Source organism: Pinus tabuliformis, chromosome 3_1 (genome assembly GCF_031772625.1).
Source record: "Pinus tabuliformis cultivar Carrire ecotype Pingquan chromosome 3_1, CPIR1, whole genome shotgun sequence".
Lineage (NCBI taxonomy): Eukaryota > Viridiplantae > Streptophyta > Pinopsida > Pinales > Pinaceae > Pinus > Pinus tabuliformis.
Genome location: NC_142301.1, coordinates 963,031,616 through 963,051,126, shown reverse-complemented (window position 1 = coordinate 963,051,126; position 19,511 = coordinate 963,031,616).

Here is a 19,511-nt window from a genome sequence, read left to right as displayed (position 1 = left end):
TGTCCCCTCTATTTTTGGTCCCAAAGAAGAATGGGAAGTGGAGGATCTATGGGGATTAGAGAGAATTGAACAAATCCAACAAGAAAGACCATTTCCCTTTGGCTTTCATTGATCATGTTTTAGATGGTCTTGCAGGGAATAAGTTCTTGTGTTTCCTGGATGGATTAGTGGTTACAATCAGATCCAGATCAGCATTGAGGATCTAGATAAAAATACATTCACATGTCCTTCAGGTACCTTCACTTATAGGGTCCTGCCTCTTGGTCTATAAGATGACCCTGGCACCGTGTAAAGGGAAATTTTGAGCACATCTAGTGAGCTTTTCCATGGCTCTATGGAGATCTACATGGATGATTTCACTCCCTTTGGGTGTGACTTCCTCGAGCCTATTTCTAATCTCAGAAAGTTCCTAAGGAAATGCATTGAAATGAACATCTCACTTAGTCCTAAGAAATGTGAATTCTTAATGAATGCAGGTAATTTTCTTGGCCATTTAATATCTCAGGAGGGAATACAAGTGGACGCAAACAATTTGCATCATCAAAAGTGTCCCTAGTCCACAAAAATAGAGGTGCATTAGGGGTTTCTTAGGCTTAGTTGGCTATTATAGGAGTTTTATCAAGGACTTCAGTAAATTTGTTTCACCATTGTTTTTGTTGCTGGCCAAGGACTCAGAATTATCGTGGACAAATAGCTGCCAAGAGGCCCTTGAAATTTTGAAAGAGAAATTAACCACTGCACCCATACTTATGGGTCCAATTGGGCTTTTCCTTTCCATATCCAAGTTGATGCATCTAACAAAGCTGTGTGGATAGCATTTGGACCAATAGATGATAAGTTTCCCTATGCCATTTATTTCACTAGTAAAATATGTCTAAGGCTGAATTGAACTACACTGTAACTGAGAAAGAACTTTTAGTTGTTGTACACTTGTTAAAAAGATTTAGGCACTACATCACTAGATACAAAAATTTTGTGTGTACTGACCATGAAACTATTAATTATTTGATGAATAAGCTTTATGTGAATTCTAGAATCATTAGATGGTTTCTATTGTTACAACGGTTTGATTTAACTATCATTGGCAAGCTAGGAAAATAAAATTTAGTTACAATATTTTGGCCTAGACGTGCTTTACTTGAAGGTGATGAAGGGATGGTTGATGATCAACTTCCAGATGAGCACCTATTTTCTATATCAAACCTCTCCCAATGGTTTGCTAACATAGCCAACTACCTAGTTGCTACAATATTTCCCCCAAACATGTCATCTAGGGAGAAGAGCAGAATTATAAGAAAAAGTGCCCCTTTCACTTGGATTCAGGGAAATCTCATCAAGCTGTGACCAAATTAGATCATAAGGAGATGTGTCAGGCAAGAGGAAGTCCTTTACATCCTCACATTCTTCCATGATGGGGCCTTGTGGACATCATTTTTTCGCCAAGAGAAAAACTTTCAAAACTCAAGGCTTGATCACTTCCTCTCCTTCCAAAATATCCATCAAGAATGATATTGGGAATAGGTTGGAAGACTTTGAAAGTGAAATGTTTCATAACTTTCGATTTTATATGGATACCATACAGATCAAGAGGAAACAAGAGGAAGTAAAGAGAGCCCTAGTTTTTTTCTACACTATATGCCCAAGAAGACACGCAAGAGATGAATGCCCAATAAATGTCATATAGCTCTACTAAGCCTGCGAGGAAACCCATGCCACAGATAAATGCCCTTATTTTCCTACTTTAAAATTTGTATACCAAGGGGCAAAGGGTGGGGCTAAGCAACTCTACTTTACCATTCAAATGAGGCCTCAAGGAGCTCGTCCATGCCAATAGGGCATCATCTTATTGTTATTACCATCCCTAAAATGCACTGTTTCCATCCTTGTACTCTTCCACTCATCTATCATGGTCCACACCTCCTTCTTGGCCTTATTCTCCTTACTATCCTCCCAACTTGTCAATCAACCATTTCATCCTTATGCTTCTCAACCTCCTCAATGGAATAATCAATCACAAGGGTGGAGGCCTCAACTTAACCAAACTCTTAGTTTACTACCTCCACTTCCACCTCAACCAGAAATCACTCATCCTTCTCCACCCAAGTAACCTTGGATGCATTCTCAACCCAATGTGAACCTGAATAACAAGTAAGCACAACAGGTCTACATTGGAGAGACATCTTACCATACCTATCTTGTGGAGATCTAAGAAATCAACCTTAGGTCTGGAAGACTTCTTCTAGATAACCAACCTCCATCTAGACCTAAAGAAATTGAAGAGGAAGAGGAAGAGAGTATTCCTCAATTGAAGCCATATCCTTTTCCTTAGATAATGATCCATCCTATCTAGCACACCCTAGAAGAGACTGAACTTCTTGGAGAATTGAAGAGTTTGTGTGTTAAAATACCCCTCCTCCAAGATATTAAGGATGTTCACATCTACAATAATCTTTATCAAGGATAAACGTTTCAAACACCCTGGGACGAGAAAAATATACACCCCCACCATCAATGTTATTGGTCAATTATCTGATTTGATGTTCGGGAGATTGATTTGTCCAAAATATTTAGACCCTCGAAGTCTAGTAGTAAATGTTCACATTGATGCCATGATTATCCCTCATATCGTGATTGATTTTCAGTTTTCCATCAATGTGATGACTAAAGACCATGGAAAAACTAAACCTCCAAGGGGTCTTGAGAAAGACCACTAGAACGTTGCAACTTGCAGATAGATCCATAGTAGTTCCTAAGGGAGTTTTTCAGGATGTAATGGTCTCTCTTGACTCCTAGGAGTATCCTACCGACTTCTTGGTTCTCCATTCCAAATCCAAATTAAATGGCTACCCTTGCATATTGGGAAGTCCATGGTTAGCCATTGTTGATGCTAACATTAGATGTAGGGCCAGGAACATGACAATTAAGATTGGGAATTTTTCCAAACAATTCATATTGTATCCTCCTACTCAGACATCCATTGAACATGATGTACCATTGTGTCTAGAGGAGGAGGACGAAGATGAAGTGTTACTAACACCATCACATCATATCTCTACCCTAGATGTTGTTATAGGAGGGGAGAACCTGACAAAGATGGCCTTATTGACCAGATCCTCCAGAACCAACCCCCCAATACAATGCCTCTTGATGGGTTTGTGAAAGAGTCTGTGAATATTCCTTAGACTGAATTATGATTATTTTACCCAAGTCCTACCCATGTCAAAGCTATAGAATTTGGCCATATAGAACCTTGAGGATTAACCCCTCTCTCTCTGTGAACCAAGAAGAGAAATTGTGCAAGAAACTGAGAGAACAATTAGATGCCTTTGCTTGGAACTATTAAGAAATTAAAGGGGTGCATCCCTTATTTTCTACTCATCACATCTACATCAAGGAGGGATGAAAACCTTTGTGTCAACCTCATAGTAGAATGAACCCAACCCTTAAGGACATAGTGAAGGAATAATTACAAAAGTTTGATGCAAGGTTCATATACACCATCTCATATAGTGAGCGAGTGTCACCTCTAGTTTTGGTCCAAAGGAAGAATGGGAAGTGGAGGATCTATGTGGATTATAGAGAATTGAAAAAAGTCACCAAGAAAGACCATTTCCATTTGTCTTTCAATAATCACATTTTAGATAGTCATGCCAGGAATAAGTTCTTCTCTTTCATAGATGGATTTAGTGGTTACAATTAGATGCAGATCAACACTGAGGATCCAGATAAAAATACATTCACATGTCCTTTAGGGACCTTCGCTTATAGGGTCCTACATCTTGGTCTATGCAATGCCCCTGCCACTATGTAAAGGGAAATTTTGAGCACATCTAATGAGCTTTTCCATGACTCTGTGGAGATATACATGGATTATTTCACTCGCTTTGGGTGTCACTTCATCAAGGTTGTCTCTAACCTGGAAAAGGTCCTAAGAAAATTCATTTAAATGAACATCTCACTTAGTCCTAAGAAATGCGAACTCTTAGTGAATGCAGGTAATGTACTTGGCCATTCAATATCTCAGGACGAAATACAAGTGGACCCAAACAATATTTCCATCATCAAAAGTGTCCCTACTCCTCAAAAGCAGAGGTGTGTTAGGATTTTCTTGGGCTTAGTTGGTTATTATAGGAGGTTTATCAAGGACTTCACTAAATTCGTTTCACCATTGTTTGGGTTTGTTCCCAAGGACTTATAATGATGGTGGAAAAATAGATGCCAAGAGGCCCTTGAAATTTTGAAAGAGAAATTAACCACCGCACCCATACTTATGGTTCCCAATTGGGCTTTGACTTTCCATATCCGGGATGATGGATCTGACAAAGCTTTGGGGATAGCCTTTGGACCAATAGATAATAAGTTTCCATATGCCATTTATTTCATTAGTAAAAATATGTCTAAGGTTGAATTGAACTACATTGTAACTGCGAAAGAACTCTTAGTTGTTGTACGCTCCTTAAAACAAATTGTTAGATGATCCAAAAATACAAATTTTATCATAGGTTATAAAATTAGAATAAAATAATTATTAATTTAAGATATTAAATTAATAATTATTATTCTAGAATGTTTAATTATTTAATGGAGACTTTTAGAATTAGCATATTGTTGTAACTAGATATGACTCTCCAAATGTGTCGCATCTTAGGCTCTATTTTAGGAGATTAGTTAGCTAGTTGGTTTGAATAGCATTTATTGTAAATGTACACTTGTTATTTAATAAGTGATCCATAATTAGAGGTAGTTAGGACATGGAGCTTATAAATAGCTCATTGCAAGAGTGTTTGGTTGTTCGGGTGTAAACTCTTGCAAAATCAATTATGTAATTGTTTTTTTTCTGATTAATAAAATTACGTGTCTGAGGACACTTCTGCCATTATTGTGGTATCAAAGCTCCAGTAATGTTGCATGGATTTGAGGAGATTCCAACTCAAAAAAGTCCTGGAAAACTCCATTCAGTTGGTCAACAAATCATTGGTATGAAATTGTACAGTTTTGTTTAAAAGGAAATAAGTTTTATCATTGATTTTAGATTTTTTAAAATCTAAAATTCATTTTTTTTATAAAAATTGCCTCTGTTATTTTTATTATTATCTGAATAACCTCTTCCGAAAAGTAGCGGCCATCACCAGAGACAACAATTCTGGAACCTTTTATTTTCTCCACTGACAGTGCATCGAAAGTTGCTTGAACAAAATTGTGCAAGTAATTCTGTTGCTTGAAGACTGTGACCAGCAAATCATTGATCGCTCATGCCTTCAACATCCAACACTAGCCATTTAAGCTCCACTATTTCATCAAGGTCGACGGCAATCACACAGAAATACAACAGACAATAGCTTAGAGGACATCAAACTCTAAGCTTTTATAAAGACGTGGAAGAATTTCATCAAAACGTGGAAATCTCGGTATTTTAACGACTCTAGCTATCGGTACTACATTCCACGCCCCCAAAACAAGCTAAAAACTTTAAACTTCAAGCAAACATGGGCTTCAGAAGACTTGGAAGCCAATCGTAAGTGCAGGTCTGAGCTGCTCTTTCGCGTGAATTCTGCGATTTTAATATTTCCGTTTCATTTTACTTCATCTTTTTAGTGGGCTTTAAACGTCGGGGTTTGTTAAAGCTCTGTTGCTGCGGACACGCAGTGTTATAATTTCCGGACGATTTCAGTAGCCGAGCTTCCTTTCTTCGGTAATTTTATTGCCTGTATCATGTGCGGAGTGGTTTAATTTTAAGAAAAATGGCTGGGATCAGAATTAACTGTGTCATAAAAGCTTCATAAATTTTGAATTTTGAGTATCATGTAAATTCTAGAAATGCTATCTTGTGTTTACAACAGACGGACATGTTTTATCGACTGTGGGTCTTATTTGTAAAGAACTTCCAGCCCTTAAATTTTTTGATCTGAGTAACAGTCGTATCAGGATCCGGTCAGATTCTTTGCCCTCTTCGCACATTGGTTCTTAATAACTATGGCATAACTTGGAAGCATACACTAAATTTAAGTTGTTGCTGCTCGTGGAAATAGTTGACCGCTTCAGTTCTCGTGCCAAACATTTATTGCATATACATCTTGCATCCGGTTTTCACAGATACTTATGGTGCCTGAGACACTGCTTCATTAATGATTATTTGGCAATGATTCAAGAAGGCCAGAACCTAATAAATTATGTTGCCATGAATGCCATTGCAATTTGGAAAATTTTTGAAGGATAAGATGATGAAGCCAGCGTGAGCCAACTTGCCAACAAGAAGCCTGTCAGCTTGGATCATAAATATTTTGTTTTTGTAATATTAATGCATATTGTATTTTGGAGAGATCTAATGATTTGTAATTTTGGGAATTTATTGTTAGTGGAGAAATAAGGTGCAATAGAAATTTGTAATTTTTGGAGCAATAAGGAGTTTTTTTTTTTTTTTTTTCGAAGGAGATAAATGTAACTCAAAGTAATTTTACTTTGAGGTGGGGTAATTTTTTTTTACTAGGATGTGCAAAAACACCATTATAAAAAGTCAAATTTTGAAAGTTGCCCTGTAAAAATTTGAGAAATTGACTAGAGCCAAGTGCAAAGCTCAATCAATATTCTCCTGTTTTGATGACTATTCGAGGGTCAAGGCCAAGCCCCAATAGATCGTGTTTTTTGCGTGGTGTGTTGTGTTGACTATCTTGTACTTTTTGTTCTGCTTCGTGGTGCGTCTCTTCGCAATCATGATGATCATATTGCACAGGTCAAAAAGGAGTTACATGCAGGTTTTAAGATGACAGATTTGGGATTACTTCACTACTATCTTGGAGTTGAAGTCTTCCAACGTCCACATCATATTTTCATTTCTTAGAGTAAGTATGCCACAGAGGTTCTTCAGCGATTTGGCATGCAAGATTGCAAGCCCGTTCTCACCCCCATGGAGCAAAACTTGAAACTTTCAAAATTTGAAGGGGGGGAAAAGGTGGACAGTACAACTTACAGACAGTTGATTGGTAGCTTGATTTATTTGACAAATACTCATCCTAATCTATCTTATGCAGTCAGTATTCTTTCACGTTTTATGCAGGAACCACGAGATAGCCACTGGAATGTAGCCAAAAGAGTTCTTCGATATATCCAAGGAACAAAAGATTTTGGTCTTCTTTACACAAAGACTAAAAATTTTGTACTTGGTGGATATTCTGATGCCGATTTTGCTGGGAGTATTGATGATCGAGCATCAACATCAGGTTATTTAATGAATATGGGGTCAGCAGCAGTATCTTGGAGTTGTAAAAAACAAACTACAGTGGCCACTTCTTCAGCAGAAGCAGAGTACATTTCAGCATGGGAAGCAGCATGTGAAATTGTTTGGTTGCGCCGAATTTTGCAGGACTTGGGCATTTCTCAGGGAGAAGCTACATCATTGTTCATTGACAGCCAGTCAGCCATCAAACTTGCCAAGAACCCAGTTTTTCATTCAAAGACAAAGCATGTGGACACCAAGTATCATCATATCAGGTCTCTCATTGCCAAAGATGTCCTCAAACCAGTTTATTGTCCTTCTGAAGATCAGATCTCCGACATTTTCATGAAACCGCTTGGCAGAATAAAATTTACTAAGTTCAGGGATGAACTTGGTATCTGTTGTAATGTATCTTTGGATCATAGGGGGGAATGTTAGATGATCCAAAAATACAAATTTTATCATAGGTTATAAAATTAGAATAAAATAATTATTAATTTAAGATATTAAATTAATAATTATTATTCTAGAATGTTTAATTATTTAATGGAGACTTTTAGAATTAGCATATTGTTGTAACTAGATATGACTCTCCAAATGTGTCGTATCTTAGGCTCTATTTTAGCAGATTAGTTAGCTAGTTGGTTTGAATAGCATTTATTGTAAATGGACACTTGTTATTTAATAAGTGATCCATAATTAGAGGTAGTTAGGACATGGAGCTTATAAATAGCTCATTGCAAGAGTGTTTAGTTGTTTGGGTGTAAACTCTTGCAAAATCAGTTATGTAATTATTTTTTTTATGATTAATAAAATTACGTGTCTGAGGACACTTTTGCCATTACAAATTAGGCACCACATCACTAGATACCAAAATTTTGTGTGTACTAACCATGCAACTATTAAGTATTTGATGAATAAGCCTGATGTGAATTCTAGAATCATTACATGGTTTCTATTGTTACAATGGTTTGATTTAACTATCATTGGCAAGCTAGGAAAATAAAATTTAGTTACAATGTTTTGGTCTAGACATGCTTTACTTGTAGGTGATGAAGGGATGGTCGATGATCAATTTCTAGATGAGAACCTATTTTCTATATCAATTCTCTCCCAATGGTTTGTTAACATAGCTGAATACCTAGTTTCTATAATATTTCCCCCAAATATGTCATTTAGGGAGAAGAGTAGAATTGTAAGAAGAAGTGCCCCTTTCACTTGGATTAGGGGAAACCTCATCAAGCTGTGACCAACTCAGATATTAAGGAGATGCGTCAGGCAAGAGGAAGTCTTTGAAATCCTTTTGGCCTTCCATGATGGGCGCTGTGGAGGTCATTGTTTTGCCAAGAACAACTTTCAAAACTCTACAAGTTGGCTACTATCGGCCCATTCTCTACCAAGATGAAAGAAGGTATACCAACAAATGTGATAAGTGCTAGTGGATGGGAAAACCAACACCTAGGGATGAAATTCCTCTAAAACATCAAGTACCCTTAGATCCATTTGACAAGTGTGTTATGGATATCATTGGGCCAATTGACCAACCATCAGGGAAGAAAAAGTACTTCATTGTGTGAATTGATTACTTGAGAAAGTGAGCTTAGACAAAGGTTTCCAAAGCATGAACAAAGGAGAAAGTGGTTGAGTTCTTAAGGGAAAATATCTTCTACAAATTTGGGTTCCCTAAAGATATATTCACCGATCAAGGGGCTCAATTCACATCACATCTAATTGAGAATCTCCTAAGGAAACAACACATCAAACATAGAACATATATTTCCCATCATCCTTAGGAAAATGGGCAAGCAAAGGTTACAAATAGGGCTTTGGAGAGCATCCTCACCAAGGTTGTGAGGAAAAGTAGGAGAGATTGGGCAAATAGATTAGCGGAGGCCACTACAGCCTATAACACCACTTGGAAGATAACTATTGGATTCACTCCATATCACCTAGTTTATGGAAAGGAAGATTTGATTTATGTTGATTTTGAGTATAATAATTTCAGAATGGTAGCTCAATTGGACTTAGATGTGACTAAATAATAGCAAGAGAGGTTTCTCCAATTGAATGGGTTAGATGAGTTCAGAATGCATGCCCTCCTACAAAATGAGTTATACAATTGGAAAGGAAGTTCTAGCATGATAATCATATCAAGGAAAAGGTTTTTCAAGAAAGTCATTGGAGATTATTATATGACTCTAGGTTCAAAGATTTCAAAGGAAAAATGATGACAAGATGCTTACACCCATATTCGATAGAACAATGTCATGACAATGGAGCTATTCAAATCAGAACCATTGATGAGGAAGGAATTCCCTTGCGTGTCAATGGCTAGAGGTTGAAGGTATACAAAAAACCTATGTCTAAGAACTAATTGATCAGTCCAATCAGCAGAGAAGTCAATGTGAATGGAAGTGTCATAAATTTCAGTCCACAACATTTCTAGATATTGTTGTTAAAAAAAAAGAGATACAAAAATAGGAATCCTCATTGAAAACTTTTATGAGGCATCTAATGCCAACTCCTAAGGTAGCCTAGGAGCAAGAAAAAAAGAGAAAAAAATAATAAAGATCCCTAGGTGAAAATCTCTCTTGAAGAACCTATGGCAAGCATACAGGGTCTAGACCTCCTCTGAGGTAGCCTGTGTGTCTCAAAAAAAAAGAGAGAAAAAAACAAACAGAAAAAACACAAGAAATGGATCTACACCATGTCTGCTAAATTTTTTGGTCATTTTGTAGGATTAAAGACTGACAGATTCCATGGCTACAGGGCCAAAGTGCTCAAAGATTCCCTTCACTACTTTATCTATCCACTTCCTATCCATCATCCACACTCATGTGATCACCCCTCTGCACCATCCCGTTAGCCAAAAATTCAAGTTTTACCCCATCTCTGGACTACTAAAGGAAGGACCTGTAGTTTTACAAGACAGTTATGAAAATATACAAGAGGGAGATCTCGGGGAAAGGATAGCCCAACATGACCTTGAAAATTATGAATAAGATTCCCCCACCATGTTCCATTGTCCATCTATCACTCATCCATTCCATTTCATAATAATAATAATTATAGTAATAATAATAAAAACATTTCCACTAAAATTCCTCCACTCTGTCTTACCCCTGTTAAAAAATTGGAAAAACACGCAGAGGCCATCATATTCATTTCTACAAGTCTAAAATACTCCCTCAAGATCCTATCATTATCCTCGAGATCTATTACATCTTTTCTCGCCAACCCCATGAAACTTGAAGACCCTAGAGGATAAGGAGAGGGCCACTACAGGAAGAAAAACTCCTGATGTAGCAGCCTGTGCACAAATCACTGAAATAAATAATCTTATTTTTTACCAATAGTCTGAGGTTGACAAAAACGTATGAGGCCAATCTGAAGTTGTCATATCGCTTCCATAAGGACACTCCACCAACAGTAGCATCTTGCATGCCAACAATATACCTACACACACATCAAACACAACAGTCAAATATCATGAGGAGCAATGAAAAATGTAGATGAAAGAAGCCAACAAGTCAACTCCCTTGATGGTAATAATTTGGTCTAGATCTGGCATGGAAATCCATGCATCAATTCAAACATGGGATAGGCAAAGGTATGGAAAACTCTCACCTCCTCCCTATGTGTGAATAACGAAAATATGAAAATTTCAAGAGGAGATGTTTTAATAAGCTGGAGGTGGTCAGTTAACTTGTCCACCCTCAGCTGGTAAACTAAAAGTGATGGTAAGAACTCATGTAACAAGGACATGTCACATAAGTTGAGTTGGGATTATAGATAATGGGTGGTTATTACAAGGAAAGAGGAAATAATCACTCTGAGTGGGGAGAATAGTAGAAAAGAGGAAGCCCCGTGTGACTTCTAGGTCACCACACCACCCCAAGCCAAATCCAAAAATCACATATTACATACAAAGCCTCAAATTCATTGGCATAATCGCTCATTTTAGAAAAATTTAAGGAGAGGATGATCTTGGGGTTCCATCGATGAGTTTCATTGCTATAGAAAGGAGCTACAAGCAAGGCTTCAACTGCTATAGGAAGGCCGAGAAACTACTACAGGAAGAATGAAAGGATGAAGGAAAGCCACAAAGGTTTGAATTAGTCTCAAAATTATCACCTTCATCCTTTGATAAAAGGTAAGTGCCACTAGATCCTTCACCCATCCATAATATTGTATGAAAACTTCACTTCAAATTCTACAGGCAATAAGAATCTAATTGGGAAATTAAAAGGCCTCTTTGGGTAGTAGAGTAAGGGGAATGTAGGAAATTATCATCAAAAATTAGTTTTAACTCACTTCTTCCACTGAATGATACATTGAATATATTAAATAAGTGTATATCCCTCACTTATATAAAAACATAAAGAAGAGATGGGTAGAGGACTTAACATATGGGAGCCCTTAGATACCAAAATAATCCACCTACGCCCCTTGTGGTAGACATTTTTTGAAGAAACTAATGGTTAGGATTTTTGATTTGTTGAGAGGGTATGATGATGACCTTTCTTTTGAATTTTCCATGGCCCTAAACTCACAAACAAAGGAGAGTTCCACCACTGTGGTGAGGGGGTTAGACATCTCACTCAAACCTAAAATAATTAGCATAGTGACAACCCTACCTATAGGGATCAAACATAGAAGAGAATAAAAAGGCACCAGTGCCACTGCTAAAAATAATTTCTTCACTGCAAATGAAAATCATGTCAAGGACAAGAATGAAATTATGAGGGAAATCCTACCTTATCCTTGGGATGAGGTGGCCTACCATATTCTAAAATACATCTCTTATGAGCGAAGACTGAGTGTGGTATATTCCTACCACTTTATATTGCTTCATGAAATCAGTTTCAAAGAAGAATTGCCTCTTTCTCAAAGGCTTAGTGTGTTATACTTCCTCCTATAGTCCATTAGGGACATTAGTCAAAAGGTGAGAGAGGGAAAACACCAACAACTAGGAAACCATGGCCTCATTAAACTGATAGTGGTGGATTCCTTAAGTAAGTTGATAACCCATATCCTTTGGTCCAAATTCATAGACATGGATACAGAAGCCTTCATTGACACATAAGCCCACACACTAGGTGATACTCCATCCTCTAGTGTTGGAGGAAGGGGGGGGGGGGGGGGGGAACAAAGGAAGAATAATAAGGGGCATGGATAAAAGAGGGCAAGAAGTAGGGTCAGAAGAATAGGAAAGAGAAATAGAAGCAGAAAGGACACTGGAAGAACCAGAGGTAGAGGTATGAAAAGAATAATATGAAGAGGAAGAGGGGGATAAACAGGAAAGATCATTTCCTAAGAAGACTATTGAGCCTAAAGAAACAGAGATACCCCCAAAGAAGGAAATTTTTTCTCAAGAACCCACTGTATAAGAGGTAGCTGCAACTTTAGCTACGTTGAGCACCCTAGTCAAACATAAAAGGAAGAGACAAAGGAAATCCCCCCTGTATTTTAAGACTAGGAAAAAAAACCTGATTAAGCAAGGGAGGCCATAAACTCCCATAGAGGCCCCTATCACAATTGAAGAGTCCCAAAAAAAGAAAGAGGTGGTGGGGCCCATTGAAAGAAAAATTGAAGAGTTCACCTCTCCAAAACCCATAAAGAAGTATCCTATAGCATATGTAAGGAGGCCCACCACCATATCATTCTCCTTCAAACAACCCAAGACACCAACCACCCTCCAATAGGAAGAAAAAGGGAAGCTACAAGATGTGAAAAGTATGATATAGGAAAAACAAAATGTGTTATAGGAGGGGCAAAGGATGCTACAGCATGGGAATAATGGGAAAAAAGAGAAGCATTATGTGACAAAACAATTAAAGGAGGTAGTATCCTCCCCAAAAACATTTGAGAAGGACTTTCCATAGCTCCAGGAGCCTAGTCCACAACCCAACCTAATCTCTTATTATAAATTCATTGAAGGAGGGAGAATTATTTCCCAAAAATTTTCATTCCTACTTGTAGTAGAAAGAGGAAAAACCCATAAGGGGATGAAAATTGCTACGTCTAATAAGGTGGAGGATGTGGACCTCATGGAAGAAAAATTCCTTGAAATGGGAAAATAATTAAGTGAGTGCAAAATCAGGGGGTTGAAAATGAAGTAGAAGCTACGGGCATAAAATATGTGGTTGAGGGAGAAGTTGCAGGACAAGGAAACCTGACTTGCCATAATGGAAAGTCTCTCCATGAAGGCATTATAGGGCAGAGAACCATCCAAGTCTTATGCACTCTTTCTAAAAGAGCAGTGGCTGCAATTCCAAATGAAAACCTTAGCACAACATGGATCCATTCCATTTCACAGTTAAAAACATTTGATTGAATTCTGTAACCAAGCTAGGATGGAGGACAAAGAAAAATCGGTTGAGTTTTACATTCATAACCTATCTTTGACTACTATGAATATTTTGGATCCCAATGAAATATTAGCGGATACACAGCTAATGGCCTTAGCCTCGCGGATGACTTGTAAGGAGGCAAGAGCTGAGGAAGTGAAGAGAGTCATGGAAAAGGAAGAAAAGGAACCATTAAATTTGAGGGTAGAGCTAATGAGCTACATTGATATCATTAGCAATCACAATATCATCTCCAATGGTGCTGACCTAGCACGAAAATACCTTTCCACCTAGGAACAAGCCATATCACATTTTCAAGACATGCTGAGGTTGTTGGGAAGAGAAATCTGGCAAGACTACAAGAGGAGATGGAATTCCTTACCGCACAACCTCCAGATTAGAGAATATCACTCCTCTAAAAGTTTGATGAATGCATTAGAGAGGACACCCATGTACAAGAGGATCATTCAAAGATTAAAATTTAAGTGGATAGGAATCAATCTCAATCCACCCTTTCTCATAGGCCTATAGGAAGGAAGAAATGAATAGAAGAGCATAAGGAGTTGACAAAGATAAAAAAGAATGCAGGCTTATATCCCCAACAAGGTCCACCATCTAAGGAACGTTGGGATGTCAGGGTGGCCACCAGGGCCATGAAAGAAATGGATGTAGGTGATTGAGTTTCTTATAGTATCAACAACAATTTCATTAGGGGACTGATGATGAGGCTCATTAACAAGTACATCATAAGGGTCGCAATTCCATCCTCCATATTTAGAACTATCTCTTTCGTACATTTATTTACAACTTTTGTTATATTATGCTTAGTGAGAGGGGTTAAAGGTGTTTTTATATGTCATGTGGCCTAATATGGTTTAATTGTAGGAATGTAGCATTTTTTGAGATAATTTACTTGTAGGGGCTATGAGTAGACAACAGGCAAATATTCTAAGAGGTTTTCCACCTCCTTAGCTCCTTTAATCAGCCCAAGGTCATCATACTCTCTCTCATCATCTCGAGGTCATTCGAAACCAGGAAAGTACAATTAATGAAGATTAACATCCACCAATCTCGAGTTATAGGAAACAAACATTCCTATTTTTTAAGGAGATTCTAGTATCTACCCTCTTGTATAAATAAACATGTAAACGAGATCATTAGGATTCTGTTGGGTCCCTATAATACTAGTGATTACCCCATTACTATTGTAGTTATACCCCTTATTTATATTGTTGTGCCCCTATTACCCCCATATTGTTATTTCTGTGCCCCATAGAATCCCTCTATTGTTATTTTTGTGGCTTTATATTATTATTGTTAGGTCGGCTGGATTATATTGTGACTCCCTAGACTCCTATATATAGAAAGGAGGTTTTGTCATTTTTATCATCCAAGAATTGTTCATTTATGTAATGTAAAGGAGGTTGCCCCCTCGAAGAGGCTGAATTCTAAGGCGTGGATCTCTCTTTTCTATCTTTTTGTGAGCTGGTTTCATAACATTTGGTATCAGAGCTTTGGATTCTAGGGTTTCGCTGCTCCAAACAGGTCATCGTGGCATTTTCGCTATAACTTTTTTTTCTGTGACGTTTCAGAAGTCACAAAAAAAACCCATTTGAGAAGAATTGGCGCTGAACCTTGGGTCCAAATTTCAGAGCTTTTCTCGCGACATTTTCGGAGATATGATCTGAGGAAGTTGGTCTTTTTGCAGACTCCTGAATTACATTCAAAACAGGTGACCTGGGGAAAATCGTCATAACTCTCTCTCTGAGGATCGGATTGAAATTCTGTAAAAAGGTACAAAAAGAGGACGGACTGTAGTTTCTTTTATGTGTGTTTCAGATTCAAAGGTTGAAACAGTGACTCGTGGCACGTCGTACAAGTTCGCTCTACTGAACCAGTCTAAAAGCAAGTCACGGTGGGAGATTTCACATAACGCTTCCTGAGAGAATCCAATTTGGCTCAGACTTGTGGCATTGGAAAGAGGACACAGAAGGCTACTACAGGTAGCAATTTCAGAATTGGAGGATCCGAAATTACAGAGATACATCAGATTCAATATCAGGCTTCTATAAAGTGAAAAAAGGTGTGTAGTTTTTTTTTAATTTTTGTGTAAGCTTGGTTTAACGGAATTCAAAGGGCATAGTAAAACTTTATTATCGGTAACTGATGCCACGAGGAAAGAAAATGCAAACACCTAGTAAGGAGCCTGAAAGCTCTAGCATGACTCATGAAGAAGAGGAAGAAATGCTACATGATATATCAAAATTACAAGAACAAGTGCAACAAATGTCACGCTCACAAAAGCTAACAGAAGCTAAGATAAGTGGCGTGGAATCTAAGGTAAATGGCGTGGAATCTAAGATAAAGGGAATGGAAGCTAAGATGGATGGCATGGAAGCTAAGATTGACGCTAAAATTGATGGCATGGATGATAAGATGGATGAATTGAAGAAGTTGCTACAAGAAAGGGTCACTAATGGTGAAAAGGTAGTAAAGGAAACTCATGATGAGAATAAAAGAAATGTTAATCATGATTCCATAGACTCTAATGTTGGATCGAAGACTCACCATGTTCCAAAAATCGATGTGAGGAAGTTTGATGGCAAGGATCCCGCCACATGGATATTACAGATGGAGCAATTCTTCGATCTCAATAATGTGCAAAACACACAAAAGGTACGTATGGAAACTTTATATTTGGAACCAAATCAGTTTGTATGGTATCAATGGCTTTGTTCTCGCAAACAATTTATCACTTGGGCAATTTTTACGGAAGAATTGATAGCACATTATGAGGATACAAAAAGCAACACTTTTTTTAGCCAATTGATAAGTCTCAAACAAAAGGGTTCAATAATGGAGCACATTGATGAGTTCCAAAAATTGAACATAAGGGTAAAAGATATTCCAGAGGAGCATAGGATTGATGTGTTCATAGGGTCTTTAAAGGATAATATCCAACATGATGTGCGCCTTTGGGAACCTGATTCATTAGAGAAGGCATTCAGGTTAGCAAGAAAAATGGAAAGCAAAATTATGGCAACTAGGAAGCATACCGTTCACAACTATAAAGACGGAAGTGTTGTTGCCCATAGTCTTCCACAACCTACAAGGTTGACACCACAACAATTGGAAGAAAAAAGAGCAAAAGGGCTTTGTTACAATTGTGATAGCAAATACACAAAAGGTCATAAGTGTGCTGAGAAGAAATTATTCTACATAGATTGTGAAGAGGAAGAAGAAAAGGAGCAAGAAAGGTCAAAAGAAGAGGATATATTCCAGGAACAAAGCCTAGATGAAGAACAAATAAATCCGACCATATCTTGTAATGCATTGGCAGGAATTACCACTCCTCAAACCATCAAGATAGTAGGACAAATCAAGAAGAAAAAGGTAATAGTGTTGATTGATTCAGGAAGCACCCACAATTTTATTCATTGTAGGGTAGCAAAAGAATTGAATTGCTTCCTATATCCAGCACCAGAGTGTCAAGTGATGATTGCAAATGGAGGAACAATAAATTGTTCTGGAAAGTGCCATAATATCAAGCTATCCATGGGAGAATATGTATTGACTAGCCCAATGCTTTCCATTCCAATGGGAGGTGCTGATGTTGTACTAGGAGTCCAATGGCTACAATCCTTGGGTACAATAGCTTTTATTTTTCAAGAACTTTTCATGAAATTTTCTGTGGAAGGAAAGGAAGTTGAATTAAGGGGTATTGCAGGGAAACCAGGAAAGATAATCAGCTCTAATGGCATGACAAAGCTTCTAAAAAAGGAGCAAAGAGGTGTAATTGCACAATTATGTTCGCTAGATGTTTCCACATTGGAATCATCTATTTCTCCAGATCTCCAAAAAGTCCTGGACAATCATTCCAAGGTATTTGAGACTCCCAAAGGTCTCCCACCTATGCGTGATCATGATCATGCTATTCATCTGATTCCAGGAAGTGTTCCTCCAAACATCAGGCCGTACAGATATCCCTATGTCCAAAAAAGTGAAATTGAACGTATGGTTGCAGAAATGCTAGAGGCTGGTATAATTCAACCGAGTCAAAGTTCTTTCTCAGCTCCAGTAGTATTGGTGCACAAGAAGGATGGATCATGGCGCATGTGTCCGGATTATAGGGAGCTCAACAAGATCACTATTAAAGATAAGTTCCCCATTCCTGTTATTGATGAATTACTGGATGAATTGCATGGATCAATTTACTTCACCAAGTTGGATCTTCGTTCGGGATATCATCAAATCAGAATGAAGGTTGAAGACATTCCGAAAACGGCATTTAGAACTCATGAGGGTCATTATGAATTTTTGGTCATGCCTTTTGGCCTTACCAATGCACCTTCAACATTTCAAGGTTTGATGAATTCAATTTTCAAACCATTCCTTAGAAAATTTGTGTTAGTATTTTTTGATGATATACTAATCTACAGCAAGTCTTGGAAGGATCATGTTGAACATGTTGACAGGGTGCTACAACTATTGGAGGAGAAACAATTATATGCAAAAAGATCCAAATGTTTCTTTGGAGTCCAGGAGGTGGAATATTTGGGTCATATTGTATCTCATGAAGGAGTTAAGGTAGACCCTAGCAAAATTAAAGCCATTAAGGAATGGAAAATCCCCACATCCATAAAGCATCTGCGAGGATTTCTTGGGTTGACAGGGTATTATCGCAAGTTTGTTAAGAATTATGGGAGAATAGCAGCACCTCTAACAACATTATTGAAGAAAGATTCATTTTCATGGACTTCGGAAGCAACAAAGGCCTTTGAACATCTTAAAGAGGCAATGTGCCAAGCACCGGTCTTAGCTACACCGGACTTCACAAAAACCTTTATTGTGGAATGTGATGCTTCAAGAAATGGAATTGGTGCTGTTCTAATGCAAGATGAAAGACCCATTACTTTTGAAAGTCGTCCAATCAAGGGAAAGTTTTTAAGCAAAGCTATTTATGAGAAGGAAATGTTGGCAATACTCCATGCACTTAAGAAATGGCGACCCTACCTAATGGGAAGACACTTCAAGGTAAAAACGGATCATGATAGCCTTAAATACTTTTTAGAACAAAGGTTATCCTCTGAAGAGCAACAAAAGTGGGTCACAAAGATGTTGGGTTATGACTTTGAAATCATCTACAAAAAAGGGAAGCAAAATGTTGTGGTAGATGCACTCTCAAGAAAGGATGAGGATGTGGAAGCATTGTTGTGTGCCATTTCTATTATCCAACCAGATTGGATAAACAAAGCAAGGGAGGAATGGAAGAATGACGAAGAAGTGTGGGCACTTATTCGAAAGTTACAACAAGATTCCAGTACTTCTGATACATTTAGCTGGAAAAATGATTCGTTATGGTACAATTAATGAAGATTAACATCCACCAATCTCGACTACGGAATGCACTTCCATATGGAACACAAGACATGTTCTCTTCCTCTTCTTATGTCATGGGACACTATTCAACAAATAAATTTACACCTACAGGAGTAGGAGCCTTCACGGTTTACTATCCTAGATATTAAACCTCTGTAGTATTGTGTAGACATACCTCCTATGGTTTAACTAGAGCTTCATTGTTTCCCAATCTCATTTAATTTCCATTCCCAAAATATAGTTTGCAGCACGAAGACCCTTCATGTCGAATTTGGAGAACATTTTTTTCTTCAAATCCTAGATAATTTCTTTGTCATTTCCAATTAGAAACATATACAAGACTAGATAAATAACATAGTCACCGACTAATTTAAAATACACACAATGATCTTATTTTCTTTTGATGAAGCCAAGACCCCATATATATGTATCAAATTGATGATATCACATCCTTGGTGACTGTTTTAACCTATCCAGAGACTTTTTTAATCTATGTACCAGTTCTTTCTTTTCCTTCAATGCAAAGCCTTTAGGTTGATTCATGTAGATGTCTTCTTCAAGATCCCCAT